This window comes from Panthera leo, chromosome B3, assembly GCF_018350215.1.
Source record: "Panthera leo isolate Ple1 chromosome B3, P.leo_Ple1_pat1.1, whole genome shotgun sequence".
NCBI classification, from domain to species: Eukaryota; Metazoa; Chordata; class Mammalia; order Carnivora; family Felidae; genus Panthera; species Panthera leo.
Window position 1 is genome coordinate 105,057,283 of NC_056684.1, and position 8,817 is coordinate 105,066,099.

Genomic DNA, 8,817 nt, shown 5'->3' on the forward strand with positions numbered 1-8,817 from the left:
CTTCCAACCTTTCTAGCAGGGGAAGCTAGTGAGCTGGGGAGGGTAGAAACAGAAACAAAGAAACAGAAGAATCTTCCCACTATAGGTCTTCCTACTGCAGAGCTGTGATCTCTGGGAGGGGAGAGGTTTCGACTTTCAGTGCAGCTCAGAATTCTCAAGGTAAGACAGAGCATTTCCCTTTTTGTGATTTCTTTGTGATTTTAAGTGATCCGAGGAATTTTCTTAACTAGGACTGAGTGGATAGCTGCGGGGCCTGCCTATATTCCTCACGATTTTACTACCATCTAAGAATTCATGAGAATATATGAAGTAACAATGTGATTATATTAGTTATTATCAAAGAGTGAGTAGATAAGCCTATGGGCCCACTTAAGATTTTATCCAGGGGGGCAGGAAACTAGTAGCCTCAGTGGGCTCGTATGGGGCCTCCAACAACAATATAGGTTTTTCTCTGGGGCGCCTGGTGGCTCAGTTGGTTAAGCGCCCAACTTGAGCTCAGGTCATGATCTCACAGTAAGTGAGTTAGAGCCCCTGCATCAGACTCTCTGCTGTCAGTGCAGAGTCTGATCAGATCTTGTCTCCCTCCCTCTCTGCCCCTCCCCCGCTCACATACGTGCACTCTCTCTCACTCTCTCAAAAGTAAATAAACATTAAAAAAGATTTTTTTAAAGAATATAGGTGTTTTTTTGTTTTTGTTTTGTTTTGTTTTTTTTTTAATTTACCACCTACAAGTCAATTCTGCTCAATCAACAAACCAGAGAGAATTGGGAAATTGCTTTGTAAAAGAAGATGTTCGACATGCCTCTTCCCCTGTCTGACATAGATATTTTCTGCTCCTGAAGTGCATTTGGGTAAATAAACAATCACGTAAATGATTTCTAGAGCAGCTGAAAATGTCATTAGAGAATGTAGTGTACATGAAAATGAAAGGGAAATATGCAGATTCTTCAAGTTTCACAGACTGTATGTCAAATGTTGCTTTGTCCAGGATGCAGGTATGTTTCCTCACCTGTGGGTAGGAGTGTAGAAGTCAAATTAATAGGACTATTTTATAGAAGGGACATGGCGTGTAGAGCTGTTGATGGTAGGCACAATGCCATGTTAATAAAGTCTCACGTGAACATGCACCGACACTTTCTGAGATCACTGGTAGTTTTTTTTTTTAATGATGTGTTAAATTCTAAATTATCCAGCTACTAATCTGTTTATGAAGTAGATTTCCTTCGCACACGACAAGGCAATCGGTCCGTAATAGCGACACTCTCCTGGTGAGTAGAGCTTATCACAGGTCAGGTGGAGCATCTGGTCTTGAAGAATGTAAACTAGTAAAATAAATTGTAAATAAAGATAAGGGTGTTTGTGCAGGAGGAGCAAAGAGACTAACAAAACTCTGCAAAGCTCTGGAGAAGCGTCATTTCCCAATGCAGTCTAGGGAGTCTTTTGAAGGAAATGGTGATTAGTACAGAGGCTGCAGGCTATCTGACAATTAACATTTTATTTATGTTTTTATCTGATTAATGTCTGCTCATCCACTTAGCTTCAAGAGCGCAGGGACCTTTATCTATCAGATTTAAATGCTGCCCAGGCTTACCATCACATTTGACCTCTTTTCTTGCTTTTTTCTTCACCTTTGAAAGGCATTTCCTTGGAAAGGATATTGTCCACTGTCTCTCTCATCAACAACTCCCCGTGCTCGGCCACCCACTCGCCACATCATATCTGTCCCAGGGCACAGGGTGCGATGGCTTGCTTGGGTACACGTAGGCACTCAGCAGCATGAAAGAAGTCGGGAAATACTGGCCCTTTGAGCTCTGAAGATACTGCTTCTTATCTTCCTTAGCATAGGGAAGTTCCCTGAGCAAATCTAGAAGTGGGAGCTCAGCTCTCGGGAACATCTTTTGTATTTTGCTTGGTGAATTTTTGCTAGTAAGAGCGTATTTCAAGTTGCAAAGAAATGCATTCTTACATTGGACCAGAGCCGGGTGGTACGTTTGAAAAAAGAAAATTTAGACAATGAGTGCCAGCATTTGGTCTTTATACTGGGGCCTCTTCTCTTTCTTTTCAGCACTGACAACTCTTGCCAGGCTGCTCTCTCCATTCCAGAAAAACCAGACTGTGTGTATGTGTGTGTGTGTGTAACAGGATAGTCAATAAGGAGACAGTGTCACAGAGAAGAAACAGAGCATGCGCCCTCAATCGTGTTCTCAACCTGGTGTCCATGGTTCCCCATTCTGCAACTTCCTTCATCACAGTTTGCTTTTCAGCATCTTTGTATTCATAAACTATCCCTCTAACAAGTGATGTCAAACTATTTTTAAAAAGTGAATGATTTCTCCCAAAAAACAAGAGTCCAGGGCCAGATGGCTTTCCAGGGGAATTCTACCAAACATTTAAGGAAGAGTTAACACCTATTCTCTTGAGGCTGTTCCAAAAAATAGAAATGGAAGGAAAACTTCCAAACTCTTTCTATGAAGCCAGAATTACCTTGATTCCAAAACCAGACAGAGACCCCACTAAAAAGGAGACCTATAGACCAATTTCCCTGATGAACATGGATGCAAAAATCCTCAACAAGATACTAGCCAACTGGATCCAACAATACATTAAAAAAAATATTCACCACGACCAAGTAGGATTTATACCTGGGATGCAGGGCTGGTTCAATATCTGCAAAACAATTAACGTGATTCATCACATCAATAAAAGAAAGGACAAGAACCATATGATCCTCTCCATAGATGCAGAGAAAGCATTTCACAAAATACAGCATCCCTTCTTGATAAAAACCCTCAAGAAAGTAGGGATAGAAGGAGCATACCTCAAGATCATAAAAGCCATATATGAATGACCCACCGCTAATATCATCCTCAATGGGGAAAAACTGAGAGCTTTCCCCCTAAGGTCAGGAACAAGACAGGGATGTCCACTCTCACCACTGTTATTAAACATAGTATTGGAAGTCTTAGCCTCTGCAATCAGACAACACAAAGAAATAAAAACCATCCAGATTGGCCAGGAGGAGGTCAAACTTTCACTCTTCGCAGATGACATGATACTCTATATGGAAAACCCAAAAGATTCCACCAAAAAACTGCTAGAACTGATTCATGAATTCAGCAAAGTTGCAGGATATAAAATCAATGCACAGAAATTGGTTGCATTCCTATACACCAACAATGAAACGACAGAGGAATCAAGGAATCGATTCCATTTACAGTTGCACAAAAAACCATAAAATACCTAGGAATAAATCTAACCAAAGAGGTGAAAAATCTATACACTGAAAACTATAGAAAGCTTATGAAAGAAATTGAAGAAGACACAAAAAAATGGAAAAAGATTCCATGCTCCTGGATAGGAAGAACAAATATTGTTAAAATGTCAATACTACCCAGAGCAATCTACATATTCAATGCAATCCCTATCAAAATAACACGAGCATTCTTCACAGTTAGAACAAATAATCCTAAAATTTGTATGGAACAAGAAAAAGACCCAAATAGCCAAAGCAATCTTGAAAAAGAGAACCAAAGCAGGAGGCATCACAATCCCAGACTTCAAGCTATACTACAAAGCTGTAATCATCAAGACAGTATGGTACTGGCACAAGAACAGACACTCAGATCAGTGGAACAGAATAGAGAACCCAGAAATGGACCCACAAACGTATGGCCAACTAATCTTTGACAAGCAGGAAAGAATATCTAATGGAATAAAGACAGTCTCTTCAGCGAGTGGTGCTGGGAAAACTAGACAGCGACATGCAGAAGAATGAACCTGGACCACTCTCTTACACCATACACAAAAATAAACTCAAAGTGGATGAAAGACCTCAATGTAAGACAGGAAGCCATCAAAATCCTCGAGGAGAAAGCAGGCAAAAACCTCTTTCATCTTGGCCTCACCAACTTCTTACTCAACATGTCTCCGGAGGCAAGGGAAACAAAAGTGAAAATGAACTACTGGGACCTCATCAAAATAAAAAGCTTCTGCACAGTGAAGGAAACAATCAGCAAAACTAAAAGGCAACCGACAGAATGGGAGAAGATATTTGCACATGACATATCAGATAAAGGGTTAGTATCCAAAATCTATAAAGAACTTATCAAACTCAACACCCAAAAAGCAATGAATCCAGTGAAGAAATGGGCAAAAGATATGAATAGACACTACTCCAAAGAAGACATCCAGATGGCCAACGACACATGAAAAAATGCTCCACATCACTCATCATCAGGGAAATACAAATGAAAACCACAATGAGATACCACCTCACCCCTGTCAGAATGGCTAACATTAACAACTCAGGCAACAACAGATGTTGGCGAGGATGCAGAGAAAGAGGATCTCTTTTGCATTATTGGTGGGGATGCAAGCTGGTGCAACCACTGTGGGAAACAGTATGGAGGTTCCTCAAAAAACTAAAAATAGAACTACCCTATGACCCAGCAATTGCACTACTAGGCATTTATCCAAGGGATACAGGTATGCTGTTTCGAAGGGGCACATGCACCCCAATGTTTATAGCAGCACTATCAACGATAGCCTAAGTATGGAAAGAGCCCAAATGTCCATTGATGGATGAATGGATAAAGAAGATGTGGTATGTATACACACACACACACACACACACACACACACACACACACAATGGAGTATTACTCGGCAATCAAAAAGAATGAAATCTTGCCATTTGCAACTACATGGATGGAACTGGAGGGTACTATGCTAAGTGAAATTAGTCAGTCAGAGAAAGACAAATATATTACTTCACTCATATGAGGACTTTAAGAAAGAAACAAAACAGATGCACATAAGGGAAGGGAAACAAAAATAATATAAAAACAGGGAAGGGGACAAGGCATAAGAGACTCAAATATGGAGAACAAATTGAGGGTTAGGGGAGGGGTTGTGGGAGGGGGGATGGGCTAAATGGGTAAGGGGCATTAAGGAATCTACTCCTGAAGTCATTGTTGCACTAGATGCTAACTAATTTGGATGTAAATTGAAAAAAATTAAGTATTATGTTGGAAAAATAAAAAATAAAAAAGTAAATAAATAAACATAAAAAAAGAAAAAAACCCATATTTCCTAATAGTTCTCAGCACAAGCAAAATTAACAATGTAAAGGATTCCAGTCCTTCACCTAACATACTCTCTGTGAGAGTGACTGTAGTCTCCTGCTATAAGGAGAAAAAACTTTTTTGGCTCAATTACTACTGGCCATTACTAAGGATTGAAAATTTCATTATTCAAATATGGATAATAACATTACTTTCATACATTTTCCTAAGAAGTAAAACAATCTATTCATCTCAATGTCCCTAAAAGTCAGAATTATTTTACTTTTTAAAAATTTTTAAATTTTTTTCAATCTAAAAAAAAGACAAGGCATGAAGGAATTTTGGATGCTAACGATACTGTTCTATATCTTCACTGTAGTAATGGTTATTACACAATTTTGTATGTGTTTGTCAAAACACACAGAAGTGTTCACTAAAAAAATGAATTTTCCTATATGTAAATGAAAAAAAGTATTTTCCTTAATGAAAAAAAGTGCAAAAAAATGAATGATTTCTGGTTTTATATTCTAGTTCTTGTAGTTGGCCATTGAACTAGAAATCCAGGGCAAGCCTTCCTCCTCAGAAGGTACAACTAAGGGACTGGCCTTTCTTCCTTCAAAGAGACACATGGTAAAGAGACCTTTTAACAGTTGTTCATCTTAAAATGCACTTTAAAAATTTTAAGTAACATGTACACACATACACACACACAGAGAGAGAAACATTAGTTTTACTAATGGGAGGGCACTTGAAAGCAAAGCAATGAGATCTTTTCATTCCTTCCAGACTGTGGTCCAAGGTGAATACATTAAGCATAGAGCTTGGGATTTACCTAATGGTTTTCAGAAGCCAACTCCATACTTTGATTAATGCTGCCTCATAATACCAATGATGCGTACCCCACTAAATCATTAGAACATTTTCCCTTGGTAATATATTAAAGCCATACATTACAGGCTACTGTGGCTTGGGTGATAAATTGCTTGGGGGGAGGGGGGAAAACACACCCAACTGCCTAAAGGCCATGTTGTGCACACTTGGGTAGAATTAAGCCTGGTTACTTTTCCGCGGAATCTGTTTGCAGCATTCAGAGTGTTGAGAGAACTTTTGTTTTTTTCTCCCAACACGAAAGAAATGCTCCCCAAATCTGCATTTCTCTGTTCCAAAGGACCAAAACTGTCAAATGGAAATGTATGTGAAAAATACTGAACACAGGTTAAAAGTACAGATTTTGGAATCATCAAAGTTGGTGGTTTTGAATTTCAGCTCTCTTATTTGATGGGCTATGTGGTCTTGAACAAGTAAGTCATTTAGACTTTCTGTAAAATGAAGTGTGTGTGTGTGTGTGTGTAATATCTACTTTGCAAGGTCACAGGATGATCATGCATATAAACTGGATAGCCCAGTGTTTGGCACTTAATGAGTCAGTAAGTGGTTGCTAATTGTTCCAGCAGGGACCTCGTGTTCCCCCAGGGACCTCCTGACCAACATTTCTTCGTCCAACTTGGAATCTTCCCCAAAATTGCTTTGAGCTTCTTTGAGTGTGGCTGGGTTTATATGGGAGTCAAGGTTAATGATCCAGGTAATGTCCACCCATTTGGAAATCATGTGGCAGTGTGGCAGGGCCATGCTAAGTAACTGGTCTGGGGGGCCCTGCCCTCCCTAGGCCAGCTTCCTCACCTGTCAAGTGATGATCGGCCCAGCTATGCTATTTAAGCATAGAACACCCTGAGCTGCATATGGTCAGGATCTCAGGGAGAGAGAAGTACTGATCATTCTAGTTCTTGTCCTTTGTTTTTTCGTTCTTGGTGCTGGAGGTAAAAGAAAAAACAAACAAAAAGCAAAACTAGAGAGAGCTTTCATCACCAAGGTCAGCTAAAATAATTTGGTTTCACCATTGCAGATAGTCTCTGCCAAACTGGTCCCCACTGAGGCTCTGCACTGGTCTAATCTCTTAATCAGCAAAAGCCATGGTTACCTTTTAAAAAATGCCCCCCTTGGATTGTTATAAAAATCTACCTGTGCCTCATGTGAACAACCTGTGGGAGGAAATAATATTTATTACACATGCAGCATAATATTAACACAAATAAGGAATTTTTCTAGAATTTTACAGGCCTGAAACATCTATTGTTTTCATTTGTCTAGAATCCTTTCCGAGTTTTACTGTGTACATACATAATTTTATATAATTGCATTATACCATAGGTATAATAATTAACATAGACTAATTAAAAAATTTTTATGTTTATTTATTTTTTAGAGAGAGAGAGACAGAGTACGAGTGGGAGAGGGACAGAAAGAGAAGGAGATACAGAATCTGAAGCAGGCTCCAGGCTCTGAGCTGTCAGCACAGAGCCCGATGTGAGGCTCAAACTCAGAGTGTGAGATCATGACCTGAGCTGAAATCAGAAGCTTAACCGACTGAGCCGCCCATGGGCCCCTAACATAGACTAATTTTATTGGATAACTAATATATGAACATATACATGCTATTAGAAGTAAAAAAAATGGAAGTGTAGTGGTGCTAACAGTAAAAGTCTCCTGATTTTTACCTGATTTGGGGAGTAAATCATGACCTGATTTGGGGAGTAAAGCTCATTCCAACCAGTTTTTTGTTTTATTATAAAGTTTTAAATTTATTTTATTTTTAATTTTTATTTTATTTTTTTTTTAACATTCATTTACTTTTGAGAGACCGAGGGAGACAGAGCATGAGTCGGGGAGGAACAAAGAGAAAGGGAGACACGGAATCCAAAGCAGGCTTCAGGCTCTCAAGCTGCCAACACAGAGACTGATGCGGGGCTTGAACCCCTGAACCATGAGATCATGACCTGAGCCGAAGTCGGATGCTTAACCGACTGAGCCACCCAGGCACGTCAATTTTTTTATAAATTTTTTTAAATGAGATCATCTGCAAGTGTTGCCTGTGGCTTCCTTTTATTCACGTATATATCTTAGGGAAAACTTCCTATGCCAGCAGGTACTGTTAACAGTCTTCCACTTTCTGCTTTTTTTTCCTTCAAATTTTTATTTAAATTCTAGTTAGTTAACACATAGTGTAATATTGGTTTCAGGAGTAGAATTTAGTAATTCTCCTCCCATTCTTCACTTAACATTTTTGTAAATGTTTCTTCATGTTGCCAAATATTTTCAGAATTATCACTTCGAGCAATAGGTGTGAGTGGAACTGAGACCCACATGACTGATTTCTGGGACACACAGTCTATCCACAAAAGGCATATTATCTCAGACGAGTGGTGCTTATTTGACCCTGAGTTGCCTGCTGAGTCATAGGACTGTTCAGCGGAAAGAGAGCCAGCCCATTTCCATTTTACCGACGAGGCAACTAAAGCCTTTCCCTCCCTCTTCCTGAATGGAACACAGATGTAGAGCGTCTTGCAAATCTGAGGGTGAGAACCGCATGCTAAGAAGGGGCCTGGGTCCCCAATGACTTCCTTGAACAATTGTTTCAGCCCTGGGTTGCCTACATCCAGACTTCTTATTACGTGAGAGGAAGAGCCATCCATTGGGTTTAGTCGCCGTGTGGTAGGGCGTCTATCACAGGCAACCCAGCATACTCGTAACTGATACCGCTGTGTTCACTCATTCGTTTATTTGCTCACCGACCGTTTACTGAGTTTTAGTCACATGCCTGGAATGTACAGACTATGCACATAATAATAGCATTTATGGAATGCTTACTATGTACAATGCCTGTACCCTGAGCTTTCCAGGTCTTCTCATGTAGCAT